The sequence below is a fragment of the Monodelphis domestica genome, chromosome 6, assembly GCF_027887165.1.
Source record: "Monodelphis domestica isolate mMonDom1 chromosome 6, mMonDom1.pri, whole genome shotgun sequence".
NCBI lineage: Eukaryota > Metazoa > Chordata > Mammalia > Didelphimorphia > Didelphidae > Monodelphis > Monodelphis domestica.
Window position 1 is genome coordinate 277360304 of NC_077232.1, and position 25073 is coordinate 277385376.

The window sequence follows — 25073 nt, forward strand, 5'->3', positions numbered from 1 at the left end:
TTGATGCTGATATACTAGAACACTGAGTAGACTAATTAGAATGCTAACATCATTCCTCTGTAACTTATGCTGACCTTCCATGAAGGCCTCCAAAACATCCTCATTCTCTTCTTTCTTTTAAAGCTTTTTTTGAAGTTCTGGACAACCTTGAGATCAGTTAGGGGATATGGACCTTTGCTTTTTGATTCATAAGAATCCAGATCCTCCCTTTTTCAATCCATCCTTCCCAAGACTGTCAAAATCATTTTTCCAAGGCACAGGACTAATCTACTCTCAATATAAATAAATAAATAAAACCACTAAATAATCAAAGGTAAATTTTGAAAAGTTACAAAGAACAAGCCTGGCTCAAAAGAAAAGAGGACAAGGAATATACCTAACTTTTGTATGTCAATTCTTTGCAGAAATGGAAGGTCCAACCATGTGGTGCATTTACATATATTCAGACTTTTTTGTTGTATCAATGGGTTTTTAAAACAAATATTAAATATATTAAACTTAAATATGCTAACAACATTTGTTACATGGGCTGCTTCTCTGGGATGAAGTAGGAAGAAGAATATTGGAAGAAAAATTGGATGAGGTTAAAAAAGGCATCAACAAAAAATGTATAATATTTTCTAATGGAATAAGAAATGGGAACTTTTACTTATAGTCATGTTTTTATGACTTTTCTAATTTGGAAATATAATTTAATATCTGTGTGCCTCCTTCTTCCTACATCTTTAGACTCCAGGTGTTTTTTCTGGCTCTCTCCAATGTCTGGAATTCCCTGACTTCTCATCTTTTCCTTCGTATTTATATATAGTGATTTGCATGTTGTCTCCCTCAGTACATTGTGAATTCCTTCAGAGCTGAGTTTGTATTTCGCCTTTGTATCCTGAGCACTTAGTACAATTCATGGCACATAGTTGGTACCTGATTAAGATCTGTTGGCTGACTAACTGCTTCTTAGGGATGATTAGAGAACTTATGAAAAAAGTTCCATAACTGACAAAAAGTTATGGGTAAATATGCAACAATTGTTATTAATAATGACACTTTTCATCCTTGCTGTAACCCCTTCTAGTATTGTCATGATTTAATTATATCTTCTATAGTTCTTAATTTACCAATCTGGGAATCCCGCCATTTGTATTTTTGTTCTTCATGGTACTTTCATAGGCTTTGAAGAAACAATGTTAGATATGAATTTGGTAATAATATACTCATGAAAACATTTAGCACAAGTTTATCTACATGAGAGCTTCCCCTGTAACAACAACTTAGTGCCAGGGAGATCTTGTGTAACATATTTAGTTACTGGATCATAATGATGTGGTTGCAATCTTCTGGAGACTGGATTCTGTCAGACTTCCACGGGCCTTTCTCCATCAAGCATTCTTTCTGACTAAAAAACAGAAAGAACAACAATAAGAAAGCATAGCTTCAACATCCTTGTTTCTATGATTTGTTTTTTGTCTCACTCATTTAGGATTTCACTGTTAAGTCTTCATTTGGGTCTGTGTTTTTTCATGTAGTCCCTAAACTATTGACTATGTCAGCTCTTTTGCATTTGTTTGCAATATCTTTGGGTCTTAGTACACAATCAATTTTTATAAAAGTTCCTTGTGGTGTTGAGAAGCATGCATATTCTTTTGCAATCTTCTTTAGAAGCTGCTGGAGGAAGCAAAATAAGCAGGACTAGGAGAACATTGTACACAGTAACAGCAATATAATGTGATGATCAGCTGTGAAAACTTGGCTATTAAATCAGCTGGGACAATTCTGAAAGACTTATAACAGGAAATGCTATCCACCTCCATAGAAAGAACTGTTGAGTTGGATAGATGCAGATTAAAGCATACTCTTTCACATCAATGTATTTTCCATTTTATTTGGGGATTTTGGTTTTGTATGAGTGTGCTCTTACAATAACCAACATGGAAGTGTGATTTGCATGATAATTTGTATGATAATACATGTATGGTCCAGATCAAATCTCCAAATAGGGAGAGGGAAGGGAGGGAAGGAGGAAGTCTGGGCCTTATAATTTTTGGGGAAAGTGTTTTAAAAATTATATGTAATTGGAAAAATAAAATCTTTGAGTTTTAAAAAAAAATATATATATATATATGTGTTTATACATATATAAATAAATAAGATACTAGAGGTCTTTTAACTCTAATTTCTCTAGCAATTTGTTCAGTTCCATATTTTTCCTTTTTGTTTATCTTTCTGTTAGACTTATACAAACCTGAGAGAGTGTTACTGAAGTCATCTGTCACTTACTAATTTAGATGCTAAAGCATTTGGAGAATGTAAATTTATTGCTGATATTCAGTTCAATAAAATTTGTTAAGAACCTACTATGTCCCAAGCACTGTACTAAGTACTGGGGCCGCAATTATGAAAAGGAAAGACAGTTTCTGCCTTTAAGAATCTTAAAATTGAATGGAGGAAGAAAATACACAAAAGGAATCTGAAAATCAAGAGCAAGGACATGATGTGCTGTAAAATGGAAACCAAGCAAAGCTGTTCCCAAAAAATGGAAAATGGAAAATTGATATTGCTTGTCAGATAGCATGATTATGATTCTTGTTTATTTGGATTCACTTGATGCATTTTTAAAGTTTTTCTTGTAAGCAACACATTATGGGGGTTTGTTATCTCGTCTAATCTCTCCCTTTTTCATTTTATGGGTTTGTTTAATCTATTTATAGTTAGTTATGTTTATATTTTCCTGCATTTGTTCTATTTTTTAGTTTTTTAGTTCTATTTTTTCTTTTCTTCTGTTATAAAGTACTATGTTCCTTCTCTTATTTTAACTTAATATTTTAAAGGGATTATTCCTATTTCCACTGGATCTCTTCTCCTCATCCTCAATCCCATCCTTTACCCCTTTGTTTGTGTGGAATTTTGCTTATTAATTCCTTTTTTTTCCCGATTTCTTTTTCTGGTTAAAATATTCTTTGACCTTTTTTCCCCTCTTAGTTAAGTAGATTCTCTCTTCTGCTGTCTTTCAACTAGTCTTGTTCATTAGTTGTTGTTCTAATTTCATTTTTGCATTCTTTTCCATTCTCACATTCTTTTTCAGCTTTCCTCATAGATCCCCCTTTTCTATTATGTCTCACTCCCAAAACAATGCTAATTCCTTCAGGTGACATGGTAGTATCCCACTGTCATCACATCCCTGGTTATAAAGTGTAATACCAATCTATACTCTCCCTCCATTTGCCTCAAAATCTCCTCCTTGGATCTATACCCTATCTCTTCCCTGGATGCCAATTACTCCCAGGAGTTCTAGCTATTTCCAACAAAGGTCTTTTCAAGCATCAAATCTCCCAGTACACACTCAGCAAAATGTCTCCATTTGCCTTCACAAAACATTTCTTTTCACCTAGATAAACATTGGTGGAACTTCCTTCAATTCCCTCCCCATTCATCCTTCCCCTCTCCCCTCCTACTCCCTTCTTTTCCTGAGACCATAATGGTCACTTTTTCCTCTCATTGAAAATACTTGGTTTGATTTGGGCACATCAAATCCTCCCTCCATCCCCCAATTTCCTCTCTTATTTTATTCACCCTCTCATTTTTAATGTAGTTTTCTACTAACAACAAATAGATTTTTCTTACAGACTGGGTGTTGCCAGTTCTATCCATAATGCCTTAGGCTTTCTTTCTTTATTCTACCTCCAATTGATTCCCACTTTCACTCCTTTGTTCTTGTGTACATTTATTAAAAAGTCTCTTTTATGTCTCTGTCATCATTCTCTGACTAGTGCTGTCTTTGGTTGCTGTATTTGGCCACCTTCCCCCCTTTCCCCCCACTCCCAATTTCTTTTCTCTGGGATATCTGAGAAGCTATAATTGATTCAGGACTCATTTTTAAATCCAAGATTGTTTTAATTTCCTCCTTATAGTCTTTTATGATTAAGCTCTGAATTTCAAGGAATTTCTCCTTGGGTTACACCCTGAGCTCCATTGTTCTTCAGAATACTTGATTCCATTCTCTCCTGCATTTTTCAGTGATAATATAATGTTCTTATATTATATCAATTTTCTATCCTCTGTATTTTTTGTTCTTTTCCCTGATTATTTGTAGAATTCTTTGTTCTTTAGTTGAATTGCTAAATTTAATTGTTATGTGTCTTAGAGTTTATAATCTTGTTTTTTTTTTCCTGGAAGGTGATCTATGAATTCTTACAACTGGTATTTCATTTTCTGTATGCAGAAGTTGGATCAATTCTCTTGCTTTATTTCTTAAATTATGATGTTTGAGTTTTTTCTCTTGTTATGTTCTGGGATACCTAAGGTTGTCTCTATTCAAGATGATGAACATATTTTCATTTAATTTTTTTTCTTTTCTTCTTCTAGATTATCTGTCATTTCTGTGTTATTTGTGTTCTCAATCCATTGTTCTCCTTTTTGCTTCTTTGATAAGACTTGGCTGTTGAGTTTTTCTGTTCTGGTCTTTATTTTTGCTGTGTAGGCCATAAACTCTTCTTTCATAATTCTCATTTCTCTTTGAAACCACTCAGGAACAGAATATGATGATTCCATATTTTCCTCAAATTCTGCAAGGTCCTCTATCTTATCAAATACTGAATCATTTTCCTTAATTCTGAAGCATTTCTTTATAGATGCTTGAATTGTTTTGCCAGATTTGGAGACCATATTTCTTTCTGTTAATGTTTTCCCCAATTCAATTTTTCTTCCTAAGATCTTTGGTAATTTCTATCTTTCTCTTTCTTCCTTCCTTTTTATTTTCCTTTATTGTTTATTTTGACTACTTCTATGATGGTGGTTTCTTTAGGGGTTGGATTTCAAAGTGTCTCAGCATCCTCCTGTATTGAGCGATTCATAGTTCATCAGCCTAGATCTCTGACCCTGAGTGAACTAGCTTGAGCTGGATGGTAACTTCTTAGGCTTAGTGAATTGTCACACAACCCCTTCCACACATAGGATATTCTGTCCCAGGGTCCTCTCTTGCTTCTTCTGTTCCTCAGTTCTCTGGACTAGGACTGGCAATTCAAAGATCTGCCACACTAGTGCTCCAGGATTAATTTCTGCAGTTTGGATCTTCTAGGCATTGGGAAGAGGGAGGTTTGTGGGGTTGAGATTTATCTCAAAACCAGACATGTGTTCTACCTCTTTTTCTCTCTTCTGCTACTTTCATATATTTATTATTTCTACTCTTTTGCACTTGTTTGCAATGTTTTTATGCCCTAGTATATGGTCAATCTCTATGAATGTACCATGTGCTGCTGAAAAGAAGATGTATTCATTTTTGTCCCTGTTTATTTTTCTCCACATATCTACTAACTCTAATTTTTCTAAGCTTTCATTCACCTCTCTTACCTCTTTCTTATTTGTTTTTTGGTTTGATTTATCTAGTTCTGATAGAGCTCTACTCTCATACAGAAATCTTTTGCTGAATAGGACACTACAGCAGTCACAATAGCCATCTCTCAATTCTGTGCAAACTACCATAACCTGGAATCTATGGCATTGGAAAGCTGGAGAAGAGATGATGGTGTAGGGTTGGGTTTTATTGAAAATCCATGTATTAATCCTTGAGTCAGCTAGTGAAGCTTCGCTAGCAGTAATATAGTGACTGGGGAAGGGGAGGGAATTGTGAGGGAGGTTAAGGAAGTTATCCGTTCATGGATTTTTTTTTAAACCTTCCTTTGGATTCCAGATGTCTTGGACCACTGAGACAATTGAAGCTGATTTATCTGTGGACATTCTGTTTTGGAGAATTTTGAGGATCAGAGAAAATGTCTTGTCCTCCATATTTCTGGTCATTTGATCCAGAAATCCACTCTAACCTCTTTAAAAATCCATTAATAAGAAAACCAAAATTTTAATTTAGTCGACTAATCTTTTTGACTATTCATCTTAGTTAAACCCTTCCATACTAATATACTTATTGATAGCAACTGTCTTCCCAACTATTTTCTTCCCTCTCTTTTCTGTTCATTCTTCCTTTCCCTTCTCTCCCTTTTCTTCCTATTTAATTAACCTTTCTCTTCTTTCTCACCAATTATACATAGTTCTTTTTCTCTCATCCCGAATCTGGGCTGCACCATGACTAAAGCCTTTTCCACAGACACTAGATAGAAGGGAATTCTAAACCTGTCTTGAACAAAGTAAATGAAATGAGAAAGTACAGGTATGTGATGTGATGTGCTATGTGTGTGTGAGCATAAAACTAATATCAATGTACACTGAATATTTTTGGACTGGACTTTGGATTAGGAAAAGCTTAGGAATTAATTTTTTTTTAAATCTTTACCTTCCAACTTGGAATCAATACTGTGTATTGGTTCTAAGGCAGAAGAGTGGTAAGAGTTAGGCAATGGGGGTCAAGTGACTTGCCCAGATCACACAATTGGGAAGTATCTGATATCAGATTTTAACCTAGGACCTCCTCTCTCTAGGCCTGGCTCTCAATTCACTGAGCTACCCAGCTGCCCCAGGAATTAAAATTTCAACCAACACAGATAACTTTATAGTCTTAGACAGCTGTCTGCATTCAGAAATTAAGTGATTTGTCCAGAGTCCAACAGTCTATGTGTAACAAAGGCAGAACTAGAACCCAGTCTTCTAGGTTCTAAGTCCAACACTATCTACTATATTAAAAAAGCATTTCACAGAATATAATACATAAAATCATAGAATGTTAGAGCCAGAAAGAAAGCAGGGATCATCTCAGTCCAATTTTTTCACGTTATAGATGAGGAAAGTCAGGCCCAGGAAACTTAAATTACTCACCAGAGGTCACAGAGCTTCTGGGGAAAATCATATATTTCATTTTGGGGGCCATTGGTTTATTTTCTTGGGGTTTTGTTTTGTTTTTATTATGCAAAGAGCATAGAATCAACAAAAAGTAATACTACACTAGATCTGTGGGATGGAATTTTTAAAAATAGAATAAACATAAATGAATTAAAGAACCAGAAAAACTAGAATAGGTACATTTTAAAGAGTAATTTTAATTTAGACAGTATGAACACGATCCAGATAGTATTAAATTTCTCTGGCAAGCCAATACTATATGAATCATTGTTCATTGTCTATTAACTGAAGAAGCTTAAGGGAGGAGGAACAGAGAAAAGGAAAAATAGCCAGAAGGTTTGATTTATGTAGATAAATTAAGGGGGAAATTCTATTTCACTTGGCCCTAAGAAAAGGCGATTGAGACTACCATTGACCCCAATGTATACAGTTTGGCTATATTCAGCAGATTAGTATTGGGTCTTGAGCTGGTAAAAAGGAAAGAAAGCATAGATGCCAGAAATATTTGACTTGGTATATAGCAGATTGGGAAACGAGATCTTTCTACCCTGGGAGTTCTTAACTTAGGATCTGTAATTTTTAAAATAGATTTCGATAATTGTATTTCAATATACTTGGTTTCCTTTGAATTTCATTTTATGCATTTAAAAACATTATCTTGAGAAGGGATCCACAGACTTCACCAGAGCACTGAAGGGATCCATGTTTTTTTTAAAGGATTAAGAACCCTAACTTTCTTCCTCCTTCCTTCCAAAACTCGGTCACATTACACAGAGAAAGAGGGAGGAGATCCTAGAATTTTTCCACTGCAGGCAGCAATACTAGTTACTGTAGCCTTCATAATATAATGCAAATATTACCTCTGCCCTATTTATTCTCTCTGAAGAATTAAGTAGTCAGCATGATGACAATTTTTCCTCCACTCTCTTGCTCCACATGGGCTTTATTCATCTATTTCTCTTGTCATGACACACAAAGTTGTGATTTGTAAGGGGGTAAGATATTGGATTCAAAATATATACCTGGGGGAAGCTGGGTGACTCAATACATCAGGCACCAGACCTGAAGTTGAAAGAACCTGGATTCAAATTTGCCCTCAGACACTTTCTAGCTATGCCACTCTGGACAAGTCACTTAACTCCAATTGCCTAGTCATTGCCTCTCTTTTATCTTAAAATTGATACTAAGACAGAAGTGTGAAGATTAAATTGACTTTTGCCTGATTGTGAAAATAAAAATACTTAACTCTCCCCTGATTGTGAAGATTAAATTGTAACCCTTGTCTATTTTTAGATTTTAATCCCCATAAGTGTAAACACCCTACTTAAAAGTTAAGTATGGAGACCTGCCCATTTTTATATTCAATTACAAAAAATGCAAATATACCACTTAATCATGAAGTGGGAGTTCTGTGACCCACATGTGCGATAGTGGGTAACAAATCAGAATCAACTAACTGCCTTCTGCTCAGTCCTAGAGCAGAACTTCAGCTGTGATTGGTAAGTATGGAATTAGGGGTAGTGATGCAAAAGGAAATGTCTTTAAAAGTGGAGTTCAACTTGGAACTGGAATACTTGGAGTGGAACCTCCTGTGAGAGAGTTCTTCATTTTTGCAAGTGGAGACTGGAGTTCAAATCTTCATGCTTTCGAGTTGAGGCTGGTGAAGAGGGGCAGAAGGATCTGTCGACTTGACTGACACATGGTAAGTGAAAAGCTGACTCTTAACTGCTGAATTTTTCTGAGGAGATTTCCCCAGGTCCTGGGTTACAGGGGCCAAAACTTATCCTGTTGAGGACTAAACTCCTCTGCCTGATTTTTTGAGCCAGGGATCAGAATAAATTACTTAAGTGTTTAGGCTAGATATCTTACCTTATCCTCCCTCTGATTTCTTACTTCACTCTTTCTATATTTTGTAATGAAATTGTAAATAAAAATCTCTTTGAAATTAATTAAAATTCCTGGCAACCAACTTCCGGGTAATCATGGTTGCAATCTAAACGCCACATGCTTCCTATCCCCGGCACCGAATGAAATAGACTACATCAAAGGAGCATAAAAATCACCTTTGGAGGAACAGAAGGACACCTCAGTACTCCACAGAGGCGAAGGTACATGGGGCTTGAACATTTCCACACTATAATGAGGAAAACCTTGCACAGAAAAGTGAACTGAGCCGGCCTTCCCCCACCCCAGCTCCCCCACCAAATCAGAGTGAGCTACCTGAGCACTCACCGGGACAGCGAGTAAGTGGGGAACGTCTCTGTCTGGGGGGGGGGGCACTCCAGGGTCCTTGGGATCTGGGGACTGCCAGGAAAAAATGTCTCAGGGCGGTTTCACTGGAGAATCCGGCGCTGATTACGGGGGTCAGCAGAGCTGTACTTGGGGCGGCTGCACTGAACATCTCCGTGGAGCTAAACACCAGGGGCGGACCACGTGCTGATTATCTGGGCAGAGCTGAACACCTGGGCAGTGTGGCTGTGATCAGGGACCCAGCGCTCTAAGAAACCTCGGAGGCTGGGAAGAACTAGTCTGAAGCAACCTAAATTCACAGAAAAACCACCCATATAACCCAGATCCCAGACCAAAAAGGAAAGGAGAATAAAACCACCAAAGGGATGGCTCATGTGGCCCAACATCAAGCCTCCAGGAAGAAAGGGAAAAAAGTGACTATTGAAAACTTTTATGGTGGAAGTACCCAAGGAAAAGAGGAGAATGAGGAGGAAATAAAAAAAAAATCAGAACATGCCTCCCAAAATGGAAACTATCAATAAGCTCTGGAAGATTTCAAACTGGAACTTATCCAAAAGATGGAAACCTGGAAAGAAAAATGGGAGAAAGAGATCAGCAGTCTGACAGATAAGACTGCTCAATTGGAAAAAGAACTCGAAGCATCCAATAGAAGGGCAGACAAGGCTGAAAAGCAAAACCAGTCCCTAACGACCAGAATTAAGCAACTTGAAGAAAGTGAGATGATAAAACAGCAAGGATCAATAAAGCAAACCCAAAAAATTAAGGAATTAGAAGAAAACATAAAATATCTCACTGAGAAGGTCACAGATCTCGAAAACAGAGGGAGAAGAGAAAACCTCTGAATTATCGGTCTCCCAGAAAAAACAGAGATAAACAATAAACTCGATATTATTCTACAGGAGATTATAAAAGAAAATTGTCCTCACGTTCTGGAGCAAGGGGACAAAATAGAAATAGAAAGGATTCATAGAACACCTTCTATACTAAATCCCCAAAAGACAACCCCTAGGAATGTAATTGCCAAATTCAAGAGCTTCCAAGAAAAGGAGAAAATCCTACAAGAAGCCAAGAAGAGGAGCTTCAGATATAAGGGGGCTCCCATAAGGATCACACACGACTTAGCGGCTAACACACTAAGAGACCGCAAAGCATGGAACACGATATTTAGAAAGGCAAGAGAGCTGGGTTTCCAACCAAGAATCAATTACCCAGCAAAACTGACTATTTACTTCCAGGGGAAAGTATGGGCATTCAACAAAATAGAAGATTTCCAAGTATTTGCTAAGAAAAGACCAGAGCTCTGTGGAAAGTTCGATATCCAAGCACAGAAAGCAAGAGAAACATGAAAAGGTAAATATGAAAGAAAGGGAAAAGGAGATAAATCTTATCTTTTTCTTTAAGTCAAACTCTCTTCTATAAGGACTACATTTACATCAAATTATATATATTAATATGTGGGGAAAATGTTTTGTGTAACTCTCATAAATTGTATCATCATAAGAGTAGTTAGAAGAAAGATGCATAGGGAAAGATTGGGGCATTAAGAAAATTTGGGGAAAGTGGGGGCAAAGAAAGGAAAAGGGAGGGGGGAACCGTCGATAATACTAAGATTCACTTCAAGAAATAGGGGGGGGGACTCAATAGAATAATCTTTCCCATATAAAGATACACATGGGAAGGGGAGGGGAAGAACTCTCATATGAGAAGGAGAGGAAGAGAGCGTGAAGTGGAGTTTCTAAAACATTACTCTCAGTGAAAGCAAATCTGAGAGGGAAGAACATCTAGATCCAGTGGGATCCTGAATTCTATCTTATCCATTAGGGCAAGAAAGAAAGGAAAATTAAGGAGGGGGAGGGGGGAAGGAGTATAAAAAGGGAGGGAAGGAGAGGGGGGAGGGGAAGGGAGCATAAAAAGGGAGGGGCTAGAAAGGGAAGCATCTCAAGGGAGGGGACTAGGGAGACTGACCTAAAGTAAATCACTGGTTCAAAAGGAGAAAGCTAAAGAAGAAAGATCAGAACTAGGGGAAGATATCAAAATGCCAGCGAATCCACAAATGACAATCATAACTTTGAATGTGAATGGGATGAACTCACCCATAAAACGTAGACAAATAGCAGATTGGATTAGAACCCAAAACCCTACCATATGTTGTCTTCAAGAAACACATATGAGACGGGTTGACACAAACAAGGTTAGAATTAAAGGTTGGAGTAAGACCTTTTGGGCCTCAACTGATAGAAAGAAGACAGCAGTTGCAATCATGATATCTGACAAAGCCAAAGCACAAATAGACTTGATCAAAAGGGATAGGGAAGGTAAATATATTCTGCTAAAAGGGAGTATAGACAATGAGGAAATATCATAATCAACATGTATGCACCAAATGGTATAGCATCCAAATTTTTAATAGAGAAACTAGGAGAATTGAAGAAGGAAATAGACAGTAAAAACATATTAGTGGGAGACTTGAACCAACCACTATCAAATTTAGATAAATCAAACCAAAAAATAAACAAGAAAGAGGTAAAAGAGGTGAATGAAATCTTAGAAAAATTAGAGTTAATAGACATATGGAGAAAAATAAATAGGGACAAAAAAAGAATACACCTTCTTTTCAGCACCACATGGCACATTCACAAAAATAGATCATACATTAGGTCATAGAAACATGGCACTCAAATGCAGAAAAGCAGAAATAATAACTGCAGCCTTTTCAGATCACAAGGCAATAAAAATATTGATCGGCAAGGGTACATGGAGACCCAAATCAAAAATTAATTGGAAATTAAATAACATGATACTCCAAAATCGGATAGTTAGAGAAGAAATCATAGAAACAATTAACAATTTCATTGAAGAAAATGACAACGGCGAAACATCCTTTCAAACCTTATGGGATGCAGCCAAGGCAGTACTTAGAGGAAAATTCATATCCCTGAGTGCATATATTAACAAATTAGGGAGGACAGAGATCAAGGAATTGGAAATGCAAATCAAAAAACTTGAGAATGAACAAATTAAAAAACCCCAGAAGAAAACCATACTAGAGATCCTAAAAATTAAGGGAGAAATTAATAAAATCTAAAGTGACAGAACTATTGAGCTAATAAACAAGACTAGAAGCTGGTACTTTGAAAAAACAGACAAAATAGACAAAGTACTGGTCAATCTAATTAAAAAAAGGAAAGAAGAAAGGCAAATTAACAGCATCAAGGATGAAAAGGGGGATCTCACCTCCAATGAAGAGGAAATTAGGGCAATCATTAAAAACTACTTTGCCCAACTATATGGCAATAAATATACCAACCTAGGTGATATGGATGAATATTTACAAAAATATAAATTGCCTAGACTATCAGAAGAAGAAATAGTTTTCTTAAATAATCCCATATCAGAAAAAGAAATCCAACAAGCCATCAAAGAACTTCCTAAGAAAAAATCCCCAGGGCCTGATGGATTCACCAGTGAATTCTATCAAACATTCAGAGAACAGTTAATCCCAATACTATACAAACTATTTGACATAATAAGCAAAGAGGGAGTTCTACCAAACTCCTTTTATGACACAAACATGGTACTAATTCCAAAGCCAGGCAGGCCAAAAACAGAGAAAGAAAATTATAGACCAATCTCCCTAATGAATATAGATTCAAAAATCTTAAATAGGATACTAGCAAAAAGACTCCAGCAAGTGATCAGAAAGGTCATCCACCATGATCAAGTAGGATTTATACCAGGGATGCAGGGCTGGTTCAACATTAGGAAAACTATCCACATAATTGACCACATCAACAAGCAAACCAACAAGAACCACATGATTATCTCAATAGATGCAGAAAAAGTCTTTGATAAAATACAACACCCATTCCTACTAAAAACACTAGAAAGCATAGGAATAGAAGGGTCATTCCTAAAAATAATAAACAGTATATATCTAAAACCATCAGCTAATATCATCTGCAATGGGGATAAACTAAATCCATTCCCATTAAGATCAGGAGTGAAACAAGGATGCCCATTATCACCTCTATTATTTGACATTGTACTAGAAACACTAGCAGTAGCAATTAGAGAAGATAAAGGAATTGAAGGCATCAAAATAGGCAAGGAGGAGACAAAATTATCGTTCTTTGCAGATGACATGATGGTCTACTTAAAGAATCCTAGAGATTCAACCAAAAAGCTAATTGAAATAATCAACAACTTTAGCAAAGTGGCAGGATACAAAATAAACCCACATAAGTCATCAGCATTTCTATATAATTCCAACACAGCTCAGCAGCAAGAACTAGAAAGAGAAATCCCATTCAAAATTACCTTAGACAAAATAAAATACTTAGGAATCTATCTCCCAAGACAAACACAGCATCTATATGAACACAACTACAAAACACTTTCCACACAACTAAAACTAGACTTGAACAATTGGAAGAACATTAACTGCTCATGGGTAGGACGAGCCAATATAATAAAAATGACCATCCTACCCAAACTCATCTATCTATTTAGTGCCATACCCATGGAACTTCCAAAATTTTTTTTTTACTGATTTAGAAAAAACCATAACAAAGTTCATTTGAAAGAACAAAAGATCAAGGATATCCAGGGAAATAATGAAAAAAATACAAAGGAAGGTGGTCTTGCAGTCCCAGATCTCAGACTATATTACAAAGCAGCGGTCATCAAAACAATTTGGTACTGGCTAAGAGACAGAAAGGAGGATTGGTGGAATAGACTGGGGGCAAGCAACCTCAGCAAGACAGTATATGACAAACCCAAAGATCCCAGGTTTTGGGACAAAAATCCACTATTTCATAAAAACTGCTGGGAAAATTGGAAGGCAGTGTGGGAGAGATTAGGCTTAGATCAACACCTCACACCCTACACCAAGATAAATTCAAAATGGGTGAATGACTTGAAAATAAAGAAGGAAACTATAAGAAAATTAGGCGAACACAGAATAGTATACATGTCAGACCTTTGGGAAGGGAAATACTTCAAAACCAAGCAAGAATTAGAAAGAGTTACAAAATGCAAAATAAATAATCTGGATTACATCAAATTAAAAAAGTTTTTGTACAAACAAAACCAATGTAACCAAAATCAGAAGGGTAGCAACAAATTGGGAAAAATCTTCATAAAAACCTCTGACAAAGGTTTAATTACTCAAATTTATAAAGAACTAAATCAATTGTACAAAAAATCAAGCCATTCTCCAATTGACAAATGGGCAAGGGACATGAACAGGCAGTTTGCAGCCAAAGAAATCAAAACTATTAATAAGCACATGAAAAAGTGCTCTACATCTCTTATAATCAGAGAGATGCAAATCAAAACAACTCTGAGGTATCACCTCACACCTAGCATATTGGCTAACATGACAGCTATGGAAAGTAATGAATGCTGGAGGGGATGTGGCAAAGTAGGGGCATTAATTCATTGCTGGTGGAGTTGTGAATTGATCCAACCATTCTGGAGGGAAATTTGGAACTATGCCCAAAGGGTGATAAAAGAATATCTACCCTTTGATCCAGCCATAGCACTGCTGGGTCTGTACCCCAAAGAGATAATGGACAAAAAGACTTGTACAAAAATATTCATAGCTGCGCTCTTTGTGGTGGCCAAAAATTGGACAAAAAGACTTGTACAAAAATATTCATAGCTGCGCTCTTTGTGGTGGCCAAAAATTGGAAAACTCAATTGGAAAATGGCTGAACAAATTGTGGTATATGTTGGTGATGGAATACTATTGTGCTAAAAGGAATAATAAAGTGGAGGAATTCCATGGAGACTGGAACAACCTCCAGGAAGTGATGCAGAGCGAAAGGAGCAGAACCAGGAAAACATTGTGCACAGAGACTGATCCATTGTGGTACAATCGAAGGTGATGGACTTCTCCATTAGTATCAATGCAATGTCCCTGAACAATCTGCAGGGATCTAAAAAATACTACCCACAAGCAGAGGATAAACTGTGGGAGTAAAAACACCGATGAAAAGCAACTGCTTGACTCCAGGGTTGGAGGAGATAAGACTGAGGAGAGACTCTAAATGAACACTATAATGCAAATTCCAACAACAGGGAAATGGGTTCGAGTCAAGAACTCATGTGATAACCAGTGGAATCATGTGTCGGCTATGAGAGAAGGAAAGGTGAGGGGGGGGGGGGGAGAGGGGAGGAAAAGAAAATGATCTTTGTTTCCAGTGAATAATGTATGAAAACAACCAAATAAAATTATGTTTAAAAATTTTAAAAAAAATTCCTGGCAACCACACTCATAAAATATAAGTCCAACCCTTTAAAAAATAAACCTCTTTTCCTCTTAAAGAAGGTATATGTTTTTAAAAAAGAAAAAGAAAAGGAAAAGAAAATAATATATATCTAGTTGTAATCTATGTGGACTGAAAGTTAAAAGAAGAAGTAAGGATGTTTAACTTGAAGAGAGCTATCTCCAAATACTTAAAGAAGGATTAGTATTTAATTGGCCTCAGAAAGTAGAGGGAGGAATAATGAGTGTAAATTAAAAGGTGTTAGATACTGACTTTCCCAATAGAGGTATCCAAAATTGCAATAAAACATTTCTGGGGTTACCCTGTTACTAGAGGGATGATGTGGAAAGGTTGGATATTTATTTATTGGGTATATTGTAGTCAGGGTTCCTGATCCATGTAAAAGTTGGAAAAGATAACTACTGAGACCCCTCTAAGCCTTGAGTCTATGACATGATATTTCTCCTTATCCAAGGGTATACTGGAGAGCCAACTTGAATTGGCTCATGAGAAATGATAGTTAAATCTTCATTGTGAACATTTATACCTCATAAATTAATAAACAGTACAAATCTGAGTATGATGTTTTTGTTTTGTTGATTGTTTAGACTTAAAAGAATAGGGGGCAGAGTCAAGATGGTGGCTTAGAAGCAGCAGAAGTTCAGACCTCTGAAAACCCTTCCTTACTGATCACAAACTGAATGCTCCTAGGGGACTGAAAATCAAACCTAACAACAGGACAAAGCCAAGGAACCCTCCTGCTGGACTCAATCCAAAAGGAACACCCCTGTAATAGAAAAGATGATCGGTTGTGAACTATTTCTTGTTACAATAACTGAAATGAACTCTGGTTCACTAGAGAGCTGCTATTAGAGGGGAACCTGACACTGCTTATTTGTAATGGAGATAGATATATTACAGAGATATTGAGAGAGATGCTCCCACAGATAGAGGGATGTTGCCACAGGGGAATGCTCTGGGGTTTGCCTACTGATCTCTACTGATGACTAATGGATCAATATTTTCCTAACTTCCTCCTACCCTCTTCCTCCCTCACTCCCTCCCTTATCCACCCACTTCTTGAAGCCTTTGGTTTCTTTCTCAGGTAAGGGGTTTATTGGGAAATAACAGGATGGGAAACTGAGGAAAGAGGGATGAGGGTTTCCCTAATCTATAATAACAATTTGAGGGTTTGGAAAATCAGTCCAGTAACAACTGTGACAGAGGGACACTTAGAGAGATGGAGGACAACTGTTTAAAATGTTCTTTCTTCTTCACAAAGCCACCAAGGTCTCTCAGTCTAATTTCAGAAGCCCCCCTCAAGGGTCCTACTTCCTGGAACAAAAGCTAACAAGATCAGGTCAGGGCTTCTCTCCTTCAGCCAACCACCCTTGGTCAGAAAAATCCAGAGAGCCAATGTCTCCTGTCTTGGACAGTCATAGGACAGAGAGAGAGACAGAAAACAGATACTCCCCCTGGCCAGCTCAACTGCCTCCTCCAGGAACTTTCTATTTGGAACCTTCTCCTTGATTTTGAAGACAGGTAGGTCCTCAGCCTTGGTTCTTGCATCTTGGCTTGTCTTGCAAAACCTCTCTCTTCATGACTCTACCATCACCACCCCCAAAAGCTGGAATCCAAGAACATTCAGGTTTAAGGGAAAGGCAAAAGTAAGGTTCCAGAACCCCTCCCACCCTCACCTCCAGCGGCAGTGGGAACCTCTGGGAGGGCAAAGGTGTTGGTCTGGAGGGTGTACCTTGTGGGCAGGGCTATGCCAGGCTCAGAGCATTGAACACAGGTGGTGGGGAAGGAGCTAGAAAGGGAGCGCAGAGCTGGCAGCCTGGACAGAGCTACAGAGACCCTCCATATTGCTCCAGTCTTCCAGGAGGTCTTGGCATCAGGGCACATCCAGCCCAACCCAGCTGAACTTAATCCCATCAAAAGTCTTCAGAGGTCAAGGAAGCTCAAACTCCAACACCCCACCCTCACAGACTGCTGGACTTTAATCCAATCAAAAGCTTCCAGACAGGGGCAGCTGGGTAGCTTAGTGGATTGAGAGCCAGGCCTAGAGAAGGGAGGTCGTAGGTTCAAATCTGGTCTCAGATACTTCCCAACTGTGTGACCCTGGGCAAGTCACTTGACCCCCATTGCCTAGCCTTTACCACTCTTTTGCCTTGGAGCCAATACACAGTATTGACTCCAAGACTGAAGGTAAGGGTTTAAAAAAAAAACACGCCTCCAGAGGACGAGAAAGATCAAACTCCAACACCCCTCCCCCACAGAGTGCTGGACTTTAATTTATTCCAATCAAAATCCTCCAGAGGACAGGGAAGCTCAAACTACAACACCCCTCCCCCACAGACTGCAGGGAGAGACCTTCTGTCAAAGCTCCAAGAGGGGAGCAAAGGAGGGGTAAATATAAGCAAACAACAGAAAAAGAAGAAAGAAATTACAATAGACAGCTTCTGTACAGACAACAAACAAAGAGCAAACAGAACAAGGAGGAGGGATCAGTAAATGATGAATCAGAAATCCCAGCAAATTGGATATAGGCTTTGGAAAAACTCAAAATGCAATTCAAAACACAATTAAGAGAGGCTGAAGACAATTGGGAAAAGAACTTAAAAACTAAAATAAGTCATCTGGAAACAGAAAATAGTGTCTTGAAAGCCAAAACCAACCAGCTTGAAAATGAGGCAAAGAAGATGGAAGATGAGGCAAAGGAGATGAGAGATGAGGCAAGGAGGATGAAAGATGACCTCCAAAGAAAATCATTCCAGAAGGAGAAGGATGACCAAAAATCCAGGGATGAAATTCAGTCTTTAAGAACCAGAATACAACAACTAGAATTAAGTGACCTCATAAGGCAGCAGAACACTATAAAACTAAAAGAATGAAAAAATTGAGGAAACAATGAAACATCTCATTAAAAAAACAAAAGATTTAGAAAGTTCTTCAAAGAGAGACAATTTAAGAATCATTGGTCTACCAGAAGTCCATGTCAAAAGAAAAGGCCTGGACATAATACAGGAAATTATGCAAGAAAAATGCCCCACTATTCTAGAAAAAGTGGAGATTGAAAGAATCCACAGATCATCTCTTGTACTTAATCCCCAACTGACAACACCCAGGAATGTTATAGCCAAATTCAAGAACTATCAGACCAAAGAAAAGATATTACAAGCTGCCAAGAAAAAGTCATTCATATACCATAGAACCACAGTGAGGATAACACAGGATCTGGATGCATCCACACTGAAGGACCGAAAGACGTGGAATGTGATATTCTGGAAAGCAAGGGAACTAGGTCTACAACCAAGAATCAACTACCCAGCAAAACTGACTATATTCTTACAGGGGAAAGTATGGTCATTCAACAAAATAGAAAAATTCCAAGAATTTGTAAAGAAAAGACAAGACCTGAACAGAAAATTTGATGTCCAAACACAGAACTCAAGAGAATAATCAAAAGGTAATTTAAAAATAGGGAAAAAAGAAAAACAAAACAAACAAAAAAAACCCACAATTTTTTTATGAGACTCAATAATTTAAAATGATATATATCCCTATAAGAAAAAAGGTCATTGATAACGCTTAAAAACTCTTATTTTCACCTGGGCAGATAGAAGAATTATACTTAGAGGGAACAGTGACAAACTGTATAGGATGAAATGACAAGACATAAATAGGTATATAGATATATGTATGCATAAATACATATACATGTGTGTATATATACATATATGTATATATATATAACTAAAACTTAAAAAGAGGTTAATACTAAAAGAAATGGGAAAAGAAATGAATGGGGGTAAATTTATATGTCACAAAGAAGCTCATGGCAGGAGGGGGAAGAACATCAATACACCGGGAGAGTAAAGAGGTTGGAGATAGGAAATACTCAACTCTTACATGCATTGAAATTGACCCAAATAGGGAAGAACAATCCAATCCATTGGGGCAGAGAATAGATTTGTGCCATATAAGGGAGTAGAAGGGTAACAAACATACTGGTGGGGAGGGAAGCAGTATAAGGAAGGGATAAGGTGGGGGGGGTAGTTTTAAAAAGACTGCAAAGAAAATATGGGGGGATAATAAGGAGGGAAGAAAGGGAAGTAAAATAAGGGAGGGAACTAGTGGGACTGATTAAAAACAAACATTGGTGTAGAAGGAAATAGTGAAAGAAGAAAAGGAAGGACGAGTAGAAATGAAAATGCTGGGAAATACACAGCTAGTAATCATAACTCTGAATGTGAATGGAATGAACTCACCCATAAAATGCAAGCAAATAGCAGAGTGGATTAAAATCCAAAATCCTACCATATGCTGTCTACAAGAAACACACATGAGGAAGGTAGATACGCATAGGGTGAAAATAAGAGGGTGGAGCCAAATCTATTGAGCATCAACTGATAAAAAGAAGGCAGGAGTCGCAATCATGATATCTGACAAAGCCAAAGTAAAAATAAATCTAGTTAAAAGAGATAGGGAAGGTAATTACATCCTGATGAAAGGCAGTATAGACAATGAGGAAATATCAGTACTCAACATGTATGCACCAAATGGTTCATAGCATCCAAATTTATAAAGGAGAAACTAGTGGAGCTCAAGGATGAAATATATAGAAAAACTATACTAGTGGGAGACTTGAGCCTTCCTCTATCTGAACTAGATAAATCAAATAAAAAAATAAATTAGAAAGAGGTAAGAGAAGTGAATGAAATCTTAGAAAAATTAGAGTTAGTAGATATGAGGAGAAAAATAAATAGGGGCAAAAAGGAATACACCTTCTTTTCAGCAACACATCGTACATTCACAAAATTGACCATGTATTAGGGCATTAAAACATTGCAAACAAGTGCAAAAGAGCAGAAATAATAAATGCAACCTTCTCAGATCACAATGCAATGAAAATAATAATTAGTAGAGGTAAATCAAAAATTAATTGGAAACTAAACAATACGATTCTCCAAAACCAGTTAGTCAAAGAACAAATCATAGAAACAATTAATGATTTCATTGAAGAAAATGACAATGATGAGACATCCTTTCAAAACCTATGGGATGCAGCCAAAGCAGTACTCAGGGGGAAATGTATATCCTTGAATTCATATACTAACAAATTAGGGAGAGCAGAGGTCAATGAATTGGGCATGCAAATTAAAAAAACCAGAAAGTGAACAAATTAAAAATCCTCAAATGAAGACTAAATTAGAGATCCTAAAACTCAAAGGAGAAATTAATAAAATAGAAAGTCAAAGAACTATTGATTTAATAAATAAGAATAGAAGCTGGTGCTTTGAAAGAACAAATAAAAAAGACAAAGTACTGGTCAATCTAATTAAAAAAAAGGAAAGAAGAAAACCAAACTGACAGTATTCAAGATGAAAAGGGAAACCTTATCTCTAATGAAGAGGAAATTAAGGCAATCATTAAAAACTATTATGCCCAATTATATGGCAACAGATATGGCAATCTAGGTAATATGGATGATTGCTTACAAAAATATAAATTGCCTAGACTAACAGAGGAAGAAATAGATTACCTAAACAACCCCATATCAGAAAAAGAAATTGAACAAGCCATCAAAGAACTCCCTAAGAAAAAATCCTCAGGACCAGACGGATTCACAAATGAATTCTATCAAGCATTCAAAGAACAACTAATCCTAATATTATACAAACTATTTGACAGAATAAACAAAGGAGTTCTACCAAATTCCTTTTATGACACAAATATGGTACTGATTCCAAAGCCAGGCAGGTCAAAAACAGAGAAAGAAAACTATAGACCAATCTCCCTAGTGAATATAGATGCAAAAATCTTAAATAGTGTAATTGAAAAGGTGATCTGAGTTAACACTTTCTTGTTGCTGTAACTGGATACTCTGGCAGGTTAGCTAACTGCTACTATTATGGGGACACTGGAGATAGACAGTGAGAGATAGAGAGATGGAGAGAGAGATGCTGCCACAGGGGAATGCTCTGGGGTTTGCCTATAATCTCTATTGATAATTGATAGATCAATATATTTTCTAACCTCCTCCTCCCTTCACTCCCAGATCCCACACACTCCCTCACCACCCCCTCCCTTCTTCCAGCTTCTCCAGTTTCTTCTTGAAGCTTGTGGCTTCACCCCTCCACCCTGAGTGGCCTATGAAGATACTCTTGTTTTCTTTCTCAGGTAAGGGGTTTATTGGGAAACAACAGGATAGAGAATTAAGGAAAGAGGGATGAGGGTTTCTCTAAACTATAATAAGGGATAGGAGGAATTTGGGAAATCAGTTCAGTCACAGCTGTGACTCTAGGACAGTCAGAGAGATGGCAGACAACTGTTTAAAATCTTCTTTCTTCTTTTCTTCTCCACAGAACCACCAAGGTCTCTCAGTCTAATTTCAGAAGCCCCCCTCAACGATCCTGGGACAGAAACTAATAATATTAGTTCTCAGCTTCTTCCCCCTTCATCCAGGCTTTCCTCCTTTGATCAGAAAAAAGTCAGTCAACCCGAGAGAGAATCCCTTCCTCCCCCTGGTCAGCTCAACTGCCTCCTCCTACTGGGAACATTCCCTTTGGAATGTTCACCTTGATTTTTGCAGATCCAGTCCCCAGCTTGGTCTGAATGCCTGGGTTGTCTTGCAAATCCTCTCTTTCTTCATTTCTCTTCCACAATCCCCTTTTTATTTGACAAAAAAAAATGCAACTTGCATTTTTCAATGATACTTACCTGTATAATAATTCTATCTATCTATTCTCAATTCTACTCTGTTATAAATATACCCTTATCCCCCCAAAATAACAAAATCCTAACTCATCTTAGGTATTCTATCTATCTAAATGCTAAGCTAAGAGTGGGATAGGAAAATGGTTTAGGTAAGGGAATTACACGAACATAGTTTTTTACATCACAACAAGTCAATTAACGTTCAAGTGATCTTAACAATTCCATAAGAATATGCAAATGTCCTATTTCTTAATGTCTATAAATTCACTAAGTAAAATGTCCTATCACTAACAAATGCTAACTTACAATTATGATGCAATCTAACTTCTATATTTCAGAACTCCTATGTCTCAACTTCCTTAAGCCTTAAATTCACTAGATTATTAATATTGTTAGTGGTTAGACTATTAATAAATTTCTCTAATACCGTTAGAAAGTTAGTTAAATAGTAAGTACATGTGTCCATAGGATATATTTAGTACAGATTTACATATGTATATCATTCTAAATTTCTGTGCAAACTCATACAGAAAAGAAATATCTTTAGTTGTTTGAATTTCCACAAATATTTTCATCAGTGTGTCTTTATGTTATGCAACTATGCACATTGTATACCTACCCATTCCATGAAATATCTTCCTTTGCTATGTAGGATGTACATGCATATTTATGTGATGTTCACATGTACGATGCATCCTTACATATCCTCATGGCCAAAAGTTCCAAGATTTCAAAGTTCAAAGTTAAGTCCTTCCATGTCCATTCATGTTCCTTGTAGAACTCTTTCTTCTTCTCTGGTCCTTCATCTGGTAAGCATGCCAGTCGCCATCATACAGTCTTAATTGAAGACATGGTCTTCCAATCAGGATCCACTGGTAAAATCAGTCAGGAACCAGGAACACACAAACAAAACTAATGCATCCAAAACTAGAAGGGAAGCAACAAATTGGGAAACAATCTTCATTACAAAAACCTCTGACAAAGGTCTAATTACTCAAATTTATAAAGAACTAAATCAATTGTACAAAAAATCAAGCCATTCTCCAATTGATAAATGGGCAAGGGACATGAATAGGCAATTTTAAGTTAAAGAAATCAAAACTATTAATAAACACATGAAAAAGTGCTCTAAATCCCTAATAATCAGAGAAATGCAAATCAAAACAACTCTGAGATATCACCCCACACCTAGCAGATTGGCTAACATGACAGCAAAGTCAGGACATTAATCCATTGTTTGTGGAGCTGTGAACTGATCCAACCATTCTGGAGGGCAATTTGGAACTATGCCCAAAGGGCACTAAAAGACTGTCTGCTCTTTGATCCAGCCATAGCACTGCTGGGTTTGTGCTCCAAAGAGATAATAAGGAAAAAGACATGTACAAAAATATTCATAGCTACGCTCTTTGTGGTCACAAAAAATTGGAAAATGAGGGGATGCCCTTCAATTGGGGAATGGCTGAACAAATTGTGGTATATGTTGGTGATGGACTACTATTGTGCTCAAAGGAATAATAAAGTGGAGGAATTCCATGGGGATTGGAACAACCTCCAGGAACTGATGCAGAGTGAGAGGAGCAGAACCAGGAAAACATTGTACCCAGAGACTGATACACTGTGGTTGTAATGGACTTCTCCATTAATGGCAATGTAGTGATCCTGAACAACTTAGAGGAATCTATGAGAGAAACTACTATCCACATTCAGAGGAAACAATGTGGGAGTAAAAACACCGAAGAAAAACAACTGCTTGAATACATGGGTTGAAGGGATATGGTTGGGCATGAAGACTATAAATGAACATCCCAGTGCAAACAAAGTCATTGAAATGGGTTCTAATCAAGGACACAAGTAATACCCAGTGAAATTGTGCATCGGCTGCGGGAATGGTGGGTGGAGGGGAGGGAGGGAAATAAAGTGACTATTGTAACCAATAAAATAAAATAAAAATTAGACTTAAAAGAATAATGGAGAAAGTGTTGGTGTTGCAAATTAAACTTTTAAAAATAAGTTACAAGTACTTTTTTCTTTCTGGAGAGCTGATTTTCAAACATTTCTTGCTCCTATCCAACCCTTTAAATCTTCTTGTCTACTTGCATCATCTTGAAGCATTGTTGTAGTACATATAATGAATATGGGCAATGAGTCAAGCAGCAGTGAATGAAGGAATAGGTAAAATAAGACCAATATCAGCCTCTTCACTTTTGAGCATCCATATTACTTCTCTGTCTTTGTCCTTTCAATTTTATACCTATACTTCATCCCTGTGGCAAAAATTGTTACTCAAATATTTTTGAAGAAAAAGAAAAATATAAGTTAATCAATTTTTCATGTGGTTTCTTGAAGTTATTCTCTTAACAGAAAGCAGAAAGCTAAGGAAACAACCACATATTTCTCCAACCCATAGATGAAATTTTAGTTCAAAAATAGAGAGAAAATTCACTACAAATTGTACTTGTGGGGAAATCAAGAACGAACCAAAGTGTTGACAGATACTTGGGAAAGTGGGAATAGATAAAGGGTAGTACCACTTGTTCCTCCCCTTCCCCAGGCAGAGCTGTTTGACTATGGAGTCAGGTCTAACTAGAGTAAATGGATAAGTGAAAATCCCCTTTAGTCTTGTTTCTTAGTTGATGTATTTTGTAATTCCCCTTCTAGCACATTGAAAATTATTAAGTCTTCAGTAGAATCAAAAATATCTATTTATTGGGTGAAGGGCTGAGTATAACAAGGGTAGAGGAAATAGGGAGTCCCTGACTATTTCCCTTCTACAGATAGTTTTAGGGGTTTGAATCAGGAGTCTGGGATGTCCCAGACTATTTTAATGTCTTGGTGAGCTCAAGATGTTGGTATTTCTTGTCTCAGAGATATGGTTGGTATATTTCTTTTTCAGGATAGGCTCTTGCCTTCCCCTAAGGAAACAAATCTCTATCCTAAAAATATCACCGATGAATGAACTGGGTCTTCTGTTTCTCAGTAAAGGATTAATGGATATTTGTTGTCTTCTCAGTAAGGGTTTTATTCCTTCGCTCTTCAAGCCAAGGAGAGAAAAAG

General features: G+C 37.1%; 1 long non-coding RNA gene across 2 annotated transcripts in view; it reads right to left on the minus strand.

Annotated features, from left to right (window-relative positions):
* Positions 1-1215: 1215 nt before the first annotated feature.
* Positions 1216-25073, minus strand: part of LOC103104358 (uncharacterized) — a 32334-nt gene continuing 8476 nt past the window's right edge. For both annotated transcript variants that reach the window (XR_468416.3, XR_468415.3), the window contains exons 3-4: positions 22639-22946; positions 1216-1390 (exon numbers count right to left, since the gene is read on the minus strand). This is a non-coding gene — a long non-coding RNA (uncharacterized LOC103104358). The remainder of the gene's footprint in view (positions 1391-22638; positions 22947-25073) is intronic.